The 14,506-nt window shown below is 39.6% G+C and overlaps 1 long non-coding RNA gene across 2 annotated transcripts; it reads right to left on the reverse strand.

Moving 5' to 3' along the window:
* Window positions 1–289: 289 nt before the first annotated feature.
* LOC119482026 lies at window positions 290–11,322 on the reverse strand. 2 transcript variants are annotated; one of them, XR_005205353.1, is made up of 4 exons: window positions 11,093–11,322; window positions 3,778–3,825; window positions 3,599–3,686; window positions 290–1,926 (listed from the first exon to the last, which is right to left on the reverse strand). It is a non-coding gene; the product is annotated as an uncharacterized LOC119482026 (long non-coding RNA). The 2 variants fall into 2 exon arrangements; XR_005205352.1 differs by lacking the exon at window positions 11,093–11,322 and adding an exon at window positions 5,394–5,746.
* Window positions 11,323–14,506: the final 3,184 nt, after the last annotated feature.

The raw sequence follows: 14,506 nt of genomic DNA on the forward strand, positions 1-14,506 counted from the left end.
CAAAAAAGTAATAAAAAAGTAATAGTATAGCATGTCGAAAAAAGTCAAAACAAGTCATAGTATAATGTTGAAAGGACTCATTAAAATAAGTCATTGTATAGTATGTCGAAAAAGTCTGAAAGTCATAGTCCGAAAAAAGTTAAAACAAGTCATCATATAGTGTCAAAAAAGTCATTAAAATAAGTCATAGTGTAGTATGTCGAAAAAAAAGTCATAGTATAGTATGTCGAAAAAGTCATTAAAAAAAGTCATAGTTTACTATGTCGAAAAAAGTCAAAACAAGTCATAGTATAGTGTGTCAGCATTCACTCATTCACACACATTCATACACTGATGGTGCAAGGTGCCAACTTTGCCCATCAGCATCTAATCTAAATCCTCATTCACACACCGATGGCTGCGTGCGTATGGGAGAAAGGGGGGGGCAGATTTTGTACAGGTGTGTACGGATCCTTCAACAGGACAAAGTAGACAGGTATAGAGGAGAGAGACAAGAGCAATCCCAAATAAATAACTACACTTTAGAATCAAGCCCAAAAAAAACACAACTACCAATATTTGTCTGCGACTTTTGAGGAAAACAATCCCAAAATCGCTTATAATAAGCAGACTTGGCAACTCTGTGGGCGGGAAGCGGCCAGATTCAATCAGGAGAAAAAGTAGATGTGCTTTCAGCCCATTTTCAGAGAGTTTTTTTTATTACTTTTTATGTGGGAAAACCATGTTAAACAAAATATTAATCATAGAGTATTTTTACATACTTAAAAAATGTCTGGAGGGGAACTTTAATATCTTTAAAAAGTTACAACCTTGGAGGCTGAATGTGCTCTGTTGGGACTTCATAGTCAGAAACGAAACAGCAAAGATGAGCTTTTCTTTGGAGATGTTGCTGCCTCATTTGTGCCACTGTATGCAACGAAAGTACTGACTCACCTTGACAAAAGCAGCGATAACCTCCAAATGAACTGCTCCCACCCGAATCAAGCAGCCAACCAAAATAACACAGAGATGTGCAGCTCAGAGGGGAGGCCTCAAACTGCTGCAGCACAGAGAAGTTTACATACTGAACCCACTGGAGGGCCATTACAGCTCAACCGTTCTTTTCACTGCGCTGATAAACAACAATTCCCAGAGTCCCCCATTGTCCAAATTTACATGAGGTTTGGGGGCTTCAGCGCATGTGAGTGATAGAGGTCAGAGCAAGTGTGTATTCACAAACACACGCAACACAAGGAGAATGATAATCATAACTTTCCCTAAAATACCACTCTGTAGAAAATTCACAAACAAACTTTTAAAATGCTTGAATGCACAAATACACCTGCATGCAGGCATACTGTATTCCTGTCTCCTGAAACGTGCACATTGCATGTTCATATGCACACGCATTCAAACACGGTTATTTTCATGCTGTTATAGACACACTATATGTAAATGAGATCTAAAATGGCTCTCATGCTTGCCCTCTTCCTCCAGTGCCAGAGTCACGCATCATTGTCAGCAGCCAGCAAAACAAGATGAAATAAAATTCTAAGCCGTCCTGGCAGTCAAGGACACCATTCCCTCACCGTAATAGCCTGTATCGCCTAGCCACTCCATGTGTAGCTTTTCTTCATTGCTCTGGGCTTTTATTCCTGGCAATAAGCTCTTTATCACTCCTCAACACAATTCATTTAAAACCACCGTCAAGAAGCAATCAAACCTTAAGTAAGAGGATTCAAAGTCAGTGTGTTATTGTTAAGCAAAGTAGCATTACTTCATTTCCATAATGCACCCGACAGAGATGCCAAATAGGTAATAATAAAGAACAGTACGTCAGAAAATAAACAGTTAATATATCTTTTCTCATTTTTGCTAAATTTAAATGCAATACTTTACCCACCCGTGTCATTTCCTCTTCTCTTCTTTCCCGCATTTGCCTCCTTTCTGCCTCCAGAATGACATTATGTTTGGGTTAGTTGTCTTTCTGCCTCGGACACCTATGATTTAGCAATTCTTGACATATCCATTACATCTCACAGATTGGCTGTTCTCCTTTCCCTGTGTCTCGGAAACCTATAGAAATGACATGTACCTTTCCATTTTTTTTTCTCTCAGATGTCCTCGATTCACAGGTGGTGCGTTTAGAAAGAAGTGGATTCTAATTTCGGGAGTGTTCCCTTACTATTAACTATAGCTACAGGAGAGACATCAATCTTGACAAGGTCTTTTTGAACCGCGTCTAAAAATGCAATACTATTGTGTATTTTTCACCTGCTCTCCACAGCCTGACCGTAGATGGGCATTTCGACTGCTGGATTTATGATTTACTATCTGCATTATTTTTGTCTCTATAACAATGTTTGGGAAATGGTTCACGTGTCATCATTATGTATCTTTTATATGTTGATTGCTTAGGTAGAACGTTGGCTATCCTCTCTTCTACAGCGGAGATACAATCAACTTTATAACAGGTGCAATAATAGATAGAATCAGCGTCATCATCACCACAATCATCTTCATCCTCCCAGCAATGTTTACTTTAAATCAGCTTCAGCTTCCAGAGGCACCTCAGTCCTCTTACATTGATGTTTACTTGTGGATTGATCTTCGTCCTCATGTATTTGCAGTTCTATTGAATCTTGATTTTTATATTCTTGACCGTCGACATTAATTGATCCAGTGAAAGAGGAAGTTCATCATGCAGCAACTCCATCATGGATTGTGTAAAACCGCATGGCCAAAAGGTCGCTATATGCCCCCATAGAAATTAGTCTGGTATCCATATTAATTACACAATGATTTCCAATACAATGAAAATGTGTTTCTTTTGGATATTCCTGGGTCTTTTAGAATTCAGCTTTAAATTTTACACATGCAGCACTATATTTCGCATAGCAAAACCAGTCGTTATTTTTTCATAAAATATCTCTCAAAGCCTCAAGCATCACTTTAGCACTATATTTGTTTTTTTAAATTAGATGTAATGGGGTCTCACTTTACAAACACAATTCACAGAAAAGTATTTAGATTCAAGTCATTAACAAATAGCCCAGTAAGTGGTGGTGTTTGTTAAACATGGCTATAAGTATGATGGTTTAATTCCATGTCCACTTTCCCCTCCCTCTAGTGCTTTCTGTTTAATACACCAACTTCATCACCAGGGAGATTAAGGCTAATGCCTAAAGGAGCACAGCCCAAAATTGAAAAGAATTAACTGTAATTAGCACGCTAACAAATGGCTAATACGATGGCAATTGTTATATTTTTATTATATAACCTGTAATCTTACTCTTGAGAACCTCATTTTAAATGATGGTGAAATGGGGCATAGAGGTGTTTTAATATCAATTGTTGCAATTTGGTAAAAATCCATTTATCAAATAAATGCAGGGTAAAACAAATATGTATTTTATGTCACAGCTCTGCTCTGTTCTCGCCTGGTCTTTACCTTTTGTGCAACATCCTAGCAAATGCGACACCACACTGCTAAAGACAGGTAAGCCCACATTAAGCACAGCATCATTACACCGACACCACAGCCACAGCAGGCAGTACAGCACATAAAAGACCCTGCTAACTGTTCCTTCGGCCTGTAAACTCAGCTAATTAACAGTACCTTCATGCCTCTTGTACGTTGCCAGCTCTGTGTGTTTCTTCAAGGCCACAGGATGTAAGCACTCCAGCAATCTGCAAGCCAATTGTCACTGAAAGAAAAAGTGAGACGGGCAGTAGTGAGCAGGGATTTATTGGCTCTGATAGTTATTGGATGGGGTTTTTTTCCCCCTCTTTTCTCACCTTCTGCTTGCTGTGGCTGCTGCCATCACTGGTGTCTTTCCACACCAACTGTAATGAAAATAATAATAATGATAAGAATAGCATCACTTCAATCTCACTTTCAGTGATTACATTGTTCCATGCGTTTCCGTTTCTGCTTAAATTATATTTAACTTCATCTGCCGTGGTCCGCAAACAGGATTACTGGTACTTATCTGAAATGAAAGTGCATTTTTAACGCAGTTTAATAACGAGAGTGGAAAATCCAGTCCGTTGCAATAAAGCTGAAACTAATTCATTTCAATGGCTGTCGGCACAGAGTGTTTCAATTCTTCCTTACGTGCCCATTCCCACTGTTAAAAAGTAAAAGAAAGGAGGCGGAAGGCCATTTGTGTAATCTGCTGCCGCCTGACATGAGCGTGGTGATCAGAGAAACACTGAGGGATCTTCATCCAGCCTTTAAGAGCCTTTTCAGAGAGCCACTAAAAGGCCAACTTAAAAGCGACCGAGATTATCAAACTGCAACTTTTCTTAAAAGTCTCGAGCAGAGTGGAGGGTGAAGGGGTGGACTGGTAGGATGGAGGAGGGAGAAACTGCCGCATGTCCTCATGCATCTAAAGTGGTCAGCAGTTTGAACCTGTCCGTGCCTCCTGTTCCATTATGGAATAGTAGCACAGGGGCCTGTTTGTTCGCCAAACACAATTAACAAGGTTTCTGCTGCACATCAATACTGCTATTTGCATAGGGTATTGATCTGAAGTCCTTATAATCACAAAATGTTAATTGCACCAATTAATTCTCAATCTGTTTGTGCCCTTGTCTGGCCGCCTTGAGCCCTGAAGGTCAGTGTGAAAATGAACTGCTCTTTGATTCTCCTCCAGGAAAAGATTTTTTCTCAAGACAACACAGTTTGCTACTCCGAAATCAAAAGGCCCTACCATCCTTTATCATTATTATCATTCCCTGTGAGTAGCAGCTAATGGGGTTGAAATCTTGTGATCTGGTTTGTCCTTTTATACAAGGTTTTTCTTGTCTCGTTCATTAACCAGGGCCGCCTCCTCTTCTCTGCACAGCCACGGCTATTTACACCTCAAAGACACAGTATCCCCCTTTATATTGACTAATAAGTCATTTTCTGAGACAATGCATTGCCCATTTGATTCATAGCCCATACGCGGTGCCTGTGAGTTTCCCTCTGTCTCTGGTCCTGCTGCTACACCATGTTATTACATGCTGAAACATGACCTCCTGGTTTATTGTCTGTTTGAGATGATCAGAATAATAAGTCAGAGCTGTCTACTCTGCTGCTCCTCTGTCTGTGATATGTAGGTAGGCCTCCTTCCTTTGTTGTGTGCTACACTCATTATTTCTATCCAGAAATGACATGACTTATATTGCTGTAGTTGTATACAGAATTATACATATATTCTACTGTGTAAATAAGTATAGAGGGTATAAATAATTCTTTATGAATATATAAATATATCAGTGTATTGTATTGTAAGTGGTGAGAACGAATGATATTTTTGCACTGGCTGTTTTTACCAGTATTGATCGGAGTTAATTGCTTTTCCCGCTATCTTCGTACGGTCAACAACAAGAACACAATTAAAGGTTTTGCAACGTGTTTCACTCACCGATATCTGTACATAACAGTGCAGAAGGACCTCTCCTCCAGTCCCCGTCATCCATGCCTGAACACAGCCAAATGACAAATGAGCCACCCTGTGTGAAAGATGAATTTCAATCCTCTACACCTGTGCCACCCCACCAAATGAAAGGACTGATTGCCTCCGATTGCATATTTAAAATGCTTAATTCCTCCATTAAGAAACCTATTTACATGAATTAGGGACAATTAGCATTTTCAGACCCACTTCAACTTTGTTCGCCCCCATCCATTAACATTTGAAAGTGTCGGCTGCCAGACACAAGAAAGCCCCTCCATCTGATTTGTGCTGACCCCCTATGACGGCTGCCTGGATGGACTTTTTTTTAAAAATCTGTACCACCTCACTAAAGTAGGGGGTTGGCCCGGGGTCTACAGTAAGTCACCTCATTATGGTTAATCAACAAAAGTCAGTGAATGAAAGACAACAGAGTGAAGGGCAAAGGGGTGTCTCACTCAGAAAAGCTGAGGTGCAGGTCTTCAACCTTACACATCTTTTATCTGAGAGATATTACATTCATTTCATGTGGTTGTCTGTAGGCTATGAAGCACACTGAACAGTCGAGGGAAAAAGGAAAAATCTGTGGCCTCTAAACTGTCAGTAGTTAAGTGGAAATAATGAAGAAAAAAGTTGATTAAAGAGGAGAGGGTGAGTATCAGGGAATGCACCTGTCAGGTTTCTGAAGTTATTAGACCTTGTAGCTAAATCCAATCTACACAATTGAAAATGAGGCCTCAGTAAAGACTGTTTGTGCAAAGCCTTGAGTATTTTCATTGGTCAGCAATTACAGAGTCTGATTCAAAGCGCTTGCACATCCTTCGGATGAGCTATTTGATGGAGAAAAGCTGTCATCTGCTAATGAAGACGACAGGGGCTGTCTCACTCTCGTATGTAATGCTTTTTATTGCTGTAGTCACAGGCAGGAGAGGGAGAGAGAGAGAGAGGGAGCTTGTTTTGATGATTCTATTCACTGTTGAAAATATATCAATATCTCTTTGACTTGCATAAATCCTTGTGTGTTTGTGCGTGCATGTGTGAGTGCATGACAGAGAGAAAGCTAGAGACAGAGAGAGAGAGAGACAGAGTAATTGTGTCTATATCTACATGTACACCAAGTTCTTACAGGTATGTTTATGAATATCACTAAAACTCCTTCGTGCATTAAATTTAATGTTGTAATGTTTGATTTAAATGATAAAGGTTTGATTGTTGTTGTTGTTGAATTGTCAGAAAAGTTTGACAATTTTGAAAAATGAGACCCAAACCTGTCTAATACCTGCATTTTTAAGACACAATGACCAAACTTTACTGGTACTGCCACATTTGAGACCTGAAGCTATACAGTATTTTTGTTTTATTTCATTCATTACTGACTGTTAACTTGTCTAAAGGCTAAAGCTTCGATTATGCTTTCCGCAAGAACGGCCGAAAGGACATCAGCTGACATGGAATCATGACGAGGAAACGTTCAGATCTTTTATACTTTGTGCAGATTTTTAATTGCAGCAAACAGACATTCTCAAAGTTCTCCATTTTCTCCGCCATCCGCGTCTGTGTAATAAGAAAAATTTGGATGTGCGCAAACAGGCGAAAACCTGCTGTACGGAAACCCCGCAAAAGGTCGTTTCTGATGGTGTGACATCACTTTGGCCGTGGGGACACTCGCGGCCCTCGTGGATGCGGCAAGCATAAATCACGCTTAATGCATCACATGGGCTACACAAAAGGATTGCGAGTTAGTGGTTGTAGCAACTCGAGTTCAGCCAGTGCAAACTCCCACGTTGGAGGTCTGAAACTTTCTGTTGCTGCCACCAGCCCGCTGTGACACCCGGTGCTGGGGTTGGCACTGGCTGAAATCAAGTTGCTACAGCCGCTAACTGTATCTGGACCTTAAATAGTTATGGTTTGGATAGGTCGTTGGGCAGCGAGTCTTATGAGAGTTTTCGCATGTTTTTTGCAACTTGGGTTACCCTCTATAGTAGACCCCTCCATGTCCCTTCCAGGGCTTCGTAAATAACAGTTTATATACAGGCTTTGTAAAAAATGTGCATATATTCACACTAGCACATCTAAAGGAGGTCATACATACTGTATGTGCGGAGGTTATTATGCATTTAGTCATGTGTGTAGATACCTTTTCACCCACCAGATATATTCTCTTGATTTGCTGATCTACAGTATGTCAGCTCACATTTTCCAATCTTCTTCAACTTCCCAACTTCCCTTCAGCTTCCCTTGCCTTTATCTGCTCAACAATAATTCCTCCATGACTCATTTAATATGACATACAGAGCAAATATGAAACACAGATTTCTCTGTCTGAATAGGCAAGTTTAATCTGTTTGTTTTTACTCTCCGACACTTGATTGTGCCACCAATCGTAAAGTCCTTGTACCTTGACAGGACACGTTAATGTTTCTGAACCAAGCTGCCAATGTTTGATCATCCACCAATGTTAAATCTAATTCTAGATACACATTTTCCAGGTATATCAGACTTATGCAGTTTATCCTCCTCGCAAGTTTATCATCTGTGCTTATTTCTGCTCTGCTTGCCACATTTTGCTTCGTTTGCACTACTAAAAAGAGTGTTGTTCTGCACAGTGTAGGTTATTTGTGCCAACACATAGGCATCCATTTCTTCTTTATGCACTTTTGCTCGTAACTTGTACTTGCATTAATTTCAACTTTTGAAACAGTTTGTCAGTCTGGAAGAAGAAGAGCAGATTTGTTCAGTGTGCTCTGAATTAAATAGAAGTTAGTGATTTAGTGATTTTTAAAGCATATAGAGATATTTTTTTTAAGAATTTAAGAAAACATGCGATAGGCAAAACACATGCATATTAAGGGTCTGTTCAAAATCACATCCTATTCATACTAAGTATGACGTAAAATTTGTATCTATGTAGTGTATGTACTGCGCTCCGACCGTATATATATATATGTGTATATGTAGATGCCGCATTGGCCTTTGGATCATATGTCAACATCACCGCCATATTGGGGAAGGCAGGACCGGCCTGTAAACAAATACAAGTGAACTTGGGAGCTGCCGTTTTCTTGATTAAAAAAAAAAGCACCATATCGTCTACATTTCTCAACCGATTCCACGGCTACAATAACTAATTAAAACCAAACTTATCACAAACGAACATTTGAACATACATCAGCGTGATAAGAACTATTTAAAATGACAGAAATCATCTTTGGGAAAAGTGTTTTTGACTTGTACATTTTAGTTTGGCCCATGTCCCATTAGCTAACATGGAGGAAGCAGGACTTATGACCTATACTGCAGCCAGCCACCGGGGGGCGATCCAGATGTTTTGGCTTCACTTTTGGGGAGCTGTCATGTCGTCCATCTTTAGATACAGTCTATTGGTATGTTCCATTACTTTTAGTACGTACTTCAGCTGCCCTTACAAAGTACATACTGTTGCATGTAGTATGCATACAATTGGGAAACCACCAGGTAGGAAATAGGCCCGGCGAGGGCCAGCCAGGGCTGGGGAGAGTTCCCTATGAGGGGATCCTGCCATCCTGTAAAGGAAAGGGGTGCGCTGGATTTATGACACAAGACAAAACGAGAATGTCAGTGCGAAACGGAATGCGGCACAATAATCGTTTTGTCGATTATCTTGTTTTCATAATCGTTGGAGGCCACAATCGTAATTGAAATTCGATTACTTGGACAACCCTAGCTTGAGTATACTTCAGTGTGAACAGTCTGCTGATAATGCCATTGTTAATGGTTAATTTAGTAGGCAGTATGCAGCACATACAGATTAAGTATGTACTGTACGTTAGTTTATGATTTCAAACACAGCCTAAACCGTGTCCCAGCCGTGTGCATCACTTTTTAGTGCCTCCTGGTTTCGATTGTCGTGTGTGTTGCAGCGCATTTCTGTATTTGGATGTGTTTACTCTATTTGTGGCATTTTTTCTTAATGCTGTGCATGTTTTGTCGAATTGTGAAGAGCCTGTTTAGTTCTCAGGGCCACCGTAGTATGTCTTACCGGAAGATGCATGTTTTGTAAAATAGTGTTTTGTACTCCCATGTGGGATGGGCCAGATTTTGGCATGACACAGAAACAAAAACTAACTCAAAAATGTTTTTGGTCACTTTTGCCTGTACTGTTAGACCACTGACAACAGATGAAGCAGCTCAGAGTTGCTCCAATATTTCAGGGCACACCAAAGGACAATCAAATGCCATCGTCTCACTGGATTTAGCAGCCTTATTGTACTCTTCTCCTGACAATCCCCTTCCAACATATTTCAGAACAACTTCTATAGTTTCCAACAATTCATTGCAATGTTTTTTTTTCTTACAGAAGACTGTTTTGTATATTTATCAGAATTGTTGTGATCATCTTTTCAGTTTTATCATTAAATACATTAAATACACAAGCTCATGCTGTAATAAACACAATACAGCCTGTTTGAATTCACTTATTGTCTGTATTGCAAAGACAAGTCATATCATAATTGTGCTATTGATTATACATAACTCACTTTGTCTGATTATGATTACAATTTAATATTGACTTTCTGCGTGCGATGAATTCGCTCTCCTGGTGTCAGTCTTGTTGACTTGTATGATCTATGATTCATCAATACCATTGATTCTCCCAAAGTTCATCCATCCATATGTGACTGGCACATCAGTATTTTACATAAAAAAGATTGAGGGGAGGCAATCTGCATGTCAGCAAAATGTCACCATAATTGAGCTTGGCTGATGTTATTGTCCCTTAACGAAGTTCTGACTGTTTTATAAACAGGGCTGGGACAAGAGGCATCAGTCACAAGGGAGACTGTTAACATTACCAAGGACAAGAGCATCTCGCATTTAAACAGGAGCGGCAGATGTGCCACACATATGGAATCTGTAAGCACTCTGATCTATATATATCCATCTATGTACTGTATACAGTATATCTATCTATCTATACAGTATATCTATCTATCTAACTAACCTTTCAGTATATCTATATGTATACAGTATATCTATCTATTCAGTATGTCTATCTATCTAACTAACCTTTCAGTATATCTATATGTATACAGTATATCTATCTATACAGTATGTCTATCTATCTAACTAACCTTTCAGTATATCTATATGTATACAGTATATCTATCTATTCAGTATGTCTATCTGTCTATCTATCTAGGTTCTGGGCAATATGGAGAAAACCAAATATAACTATATTTTTTACCAAATACCTCGATATCGATATTGTGACAATATTGCAGGGTTGACTATTGGTGCTTTACAAAATATTTACACGATGAATAATCATCATTAATGTGGATGTAATGACCGAGTGGATAAAGACAAATAATAGAACAGCTAGACAGTCTGGTAAGTTCAGAAAAATGATATCACTTTACTGTGATGTAGCTTTAAAACCAGGAAAAGACAACACTTATTCCATATTACGATATCCAAAATCGAATGCCTGGTTCGTGCTACACAATATTTTTGTCGGTTACGATGGTCACTATGTCAGACTAAGCAATTAAGAGTCATAAATTCCAGTTGTAACTTGGCCGAGAGACATGACAGACTACACGACGGTCCTCGACCAATCATCGCTGGTTATCTTTCACGACATGCGTGATGTCATCACGGAGGAAGCTCAATGCTACTAGCCTACTCACCCGGTTGCTGAAGTGCTCTGCTATTTCACACCATCTTTTTTCTTTATTACACTCTGTCATAGTAGTCCCTCGAGGAAACATCAAAAAGGCGGGGGTGTTGTTGCCATAGCTCCACCATTGTTTACAGTTGTGCACGCCTGCGCGGCAATTCACAGCCATGACGGAACACGAAACACAAGAAAAATGCTAGACTTTTTTCTGGACGTCATGCTCTATCTAGTATATCTATCTATTATGTCTACCTATACAGTATATCTATCTATCTATCTATCTATCTAGTATATCTATCTATTATGTCTAGCTATACAGTATATCTATCTATCTACAAAGTATATCTATTTTTATTACACGGCTGTGAGGAATACTTGATTCTGATTGGTCAGTCACAGCGGTCTGTTATTTCTTTATAACAGACCGTTGCTATGTATAACAGACCGTTGCTATGGGCGCAGCTCTGATGTCAGACTCTGGCGGACCGTTTTGTGTCAAAATATTGATTTCTTAACTAAGTAGCTGTGTAATAAGCGGGATAATGTACAGCTAGCGGGTCATTGTTGATCTTGAAGGGGATTCTTTCACAACAATGACCCCGCTAGCTGTACATTATCCCTTACATACAGTATATCTACCTATCTATACAGTATATCTATCTACAAAGTATATCTATTTATACAGTATATCTATCTATCTGTACAGTGTATCTATCTTGTATATCTATCTATAAAGTATATCTATCTATCTGTTCATGTGTTGACTCAGACACACCACAGTGATGGCGGGAGATGTGTTTACAGTTTACAGAACAAAAGGAGAACATGCAGCACTACAATAGTACACAAGAATGACAGCACACTGAGGCTAATTGGAAAAGGCCTGTCACTGATTACAGACACACTGTGTGTGTGTGTGCGTGTGCGTCGTGCGTGTGTGTGTGTGTGTGTGTGTGTGTGTATGTGTACACGTGCCCCGTGTGTTGCCTTGCGTGGGTGCATGGCTATTCAGTTCACACACACCTGTGTATCTCTGGCAATTGCTCTGCTGGTGGACACCGCTGTGACAGTGGGCTGCCCTCGGAGGTCTCTGGATATCCAGTGTAAATCCAGCCCAGTGGAGCTGTGAAAAAAGCTAATAATATGTTATTGCTGTCTAGGTCCCCCTGTCGCCTCTCCATCAGAGCACCACTGTCACCTTACACATGGACCACGGTGTGATAATGGACAATAATGCGGAGTAGCTGAGAGTGAGAAGTCCAATCTGCCTCCTGAGTGGTGAAAGGGCTGGAGGAAAGCACACCCCATATGCCGTGTGAGAGCCCCCGACTCCGAGGCCGTGTGTCATCCTATTATGAACCTCCGGGCATCCCTTCCAATAGGTAAGCATACTTCTGATTGATTATTATCTTATTTCATAAATCGCGACGGTCCAGTCTTGACAGGAGAGGGCCTGTTTGGGTTTCCTCAGTTCAAAACTCTCTAATTATTCTTTTCCACCGAGAAGTGAGGCTAATTTGTGAATACTGCTCCACAGCTTTGTGCCATTACAGTTTTTTTAAGGCATCCAGATTCTTAAAGCAGCTACACTATCCATTGCCTAATTGTTTCATCATGATGTGTATTCATATTTAATGTAGAAGCATTTTCTCCTGCAAAAACATGGTCATTAGTGGGAGCTTCACAAAGAAATACATACACAGATTTGTTGTGAGAGCGTTTACATCTCTCAAACAGAATCTAAAATCATGTTATCAGTAGTGACTTCAGGCATGTTTGCAGTTAGCGAAGCACACATAAGCCGAAGAGCTATTGTTGTGCTTGCTTTGTTTAGAACAAAGTTTTGTAAAATAACCTTCAGAACATAACAACTCCGTTTTCAAACCTAAACACATTAAATATGCTTCCTTTGATCAAGCAAATGTTTCTGGTTTTGCTTACAGAGAAATGTTTCCCTGTAGAGAAAAATTGTAAAACATAACAAAACAAAAGTAGCAGCAAAACTACAAATAAAAACAAAGTGGTGCAACTTTCAGCCAGACTGAGGCCTCTAGTGGCCGCTGAAGGCAACATCCTCCCTACTAAAAGTTACCATGTTAGACTTCACCTCAACGGGATGTGAAGGGTTTAAAGTGGCAATCCAGAAGATTTCAGTTCTCAATGATTTGGCGACACCGTGTTCCCTGGTGGTAACAGCAAATGTGGTTTAATACTACTGCTCCCAGAATACTGGGGGCAACACAAATGTTTTTTTCTTTTAATAAAGAAGTCAGGAAATTATTGGCTTTTTTACATCACACTGCACACTACGGCTGGGACGATACACCTATCTCTCGATTCGATAGTATCATGATACTTGGGAACCGATTCGATATACATTGCAATTTTTAAGTATTGCGATTCGATATTACGAATTATTGCGATTTCTGTTAACTTTTTTAACACTAGACCATGGGAAAAAGGTTGAATCATACACTTCTAGGGACTTTTACTTTGGAAAATATCTAAATTAATACAGTAAAAACGTTTTATTTTCAGCATGTATGTAGTCAGAGATGTCCTGAAGTCAAACATATCAGTCATTGTCAAGCGTTATTTATTAAATTTTTTCCAGCAACCCAAAAATCTATTGTTAACACCTTATTTTGAAAAGCGGACGTAGTCACAAGTGTATACTTCTGCTAACTTCGCCAAGTCCGTCGCTAGCTCTCCCGTCAGCTCCGTTCTCTTTATACATCCATGGTCAGCTCCATCGGGGTCGTTCGAATGCATTTATCACAAGTGTCAGTATATGGGTGCTCTACAGTTGTAGTGTCGGACAATTTGACCATGGAGATACGAGTGACGGTTGGCTTGACCGCATGTTACCGCAATACGATAACGTTTCCTGTCCATGACAGAGTTAACATGCAGCTTTAGCCATGATGTCTAGCTCTGTTTTTCCTGCAATGTGTGAAACCCAAAGTGTTTCCATACTTTACTGTATGTTTAGTGTTTACCACGTTGGATTTAAAATGTGAGGGTGCAGGTCGTATCCACGTGTTTTAGTTGACGGATACAGAACGGATATGACGTCACGTTACTCAGACTACAACAGTAAAAACGGTAACTTCCTTTTACCTCTATATAGACTCAAATGGTAGAAAAAAAACTGCGATACACACTGTAGGTGAATCAATTTGTTTTCCCCACTTGACTTAAACATTTCTTTCCTAACTTTGTAAAACAAAATGTGACCAATGAATACATAGATACACGTTTATTTAAATGTTCTTTATTATCAAAAGCAGCAACTTCATTTCAAGTGTAAACCTTTTTAATGCAGCAACAAATTGGTCAAAACTTAAACATTAAAATTACAGTATATAATGTATATAGTATACAAACATACAATTTAATTGAATAGATCAGCCCCATTGTCACC

The sequence above is a fragment of the Sebastes umbrosus genome, chromosome 2, assembly GCF_015220745.1.
Source record: "Sebastes umbrosus isolate fSebUmb1 chromosome 2, fSebUmb1.pri, whole genome shotgun sequence".
Classification (NCBI taxonomy): Eukaryota; Metazoa; Chordata; class Actinopteri; order Perciformes; family Sebastidae; genus Sebastes; species Sebastes umbrosus.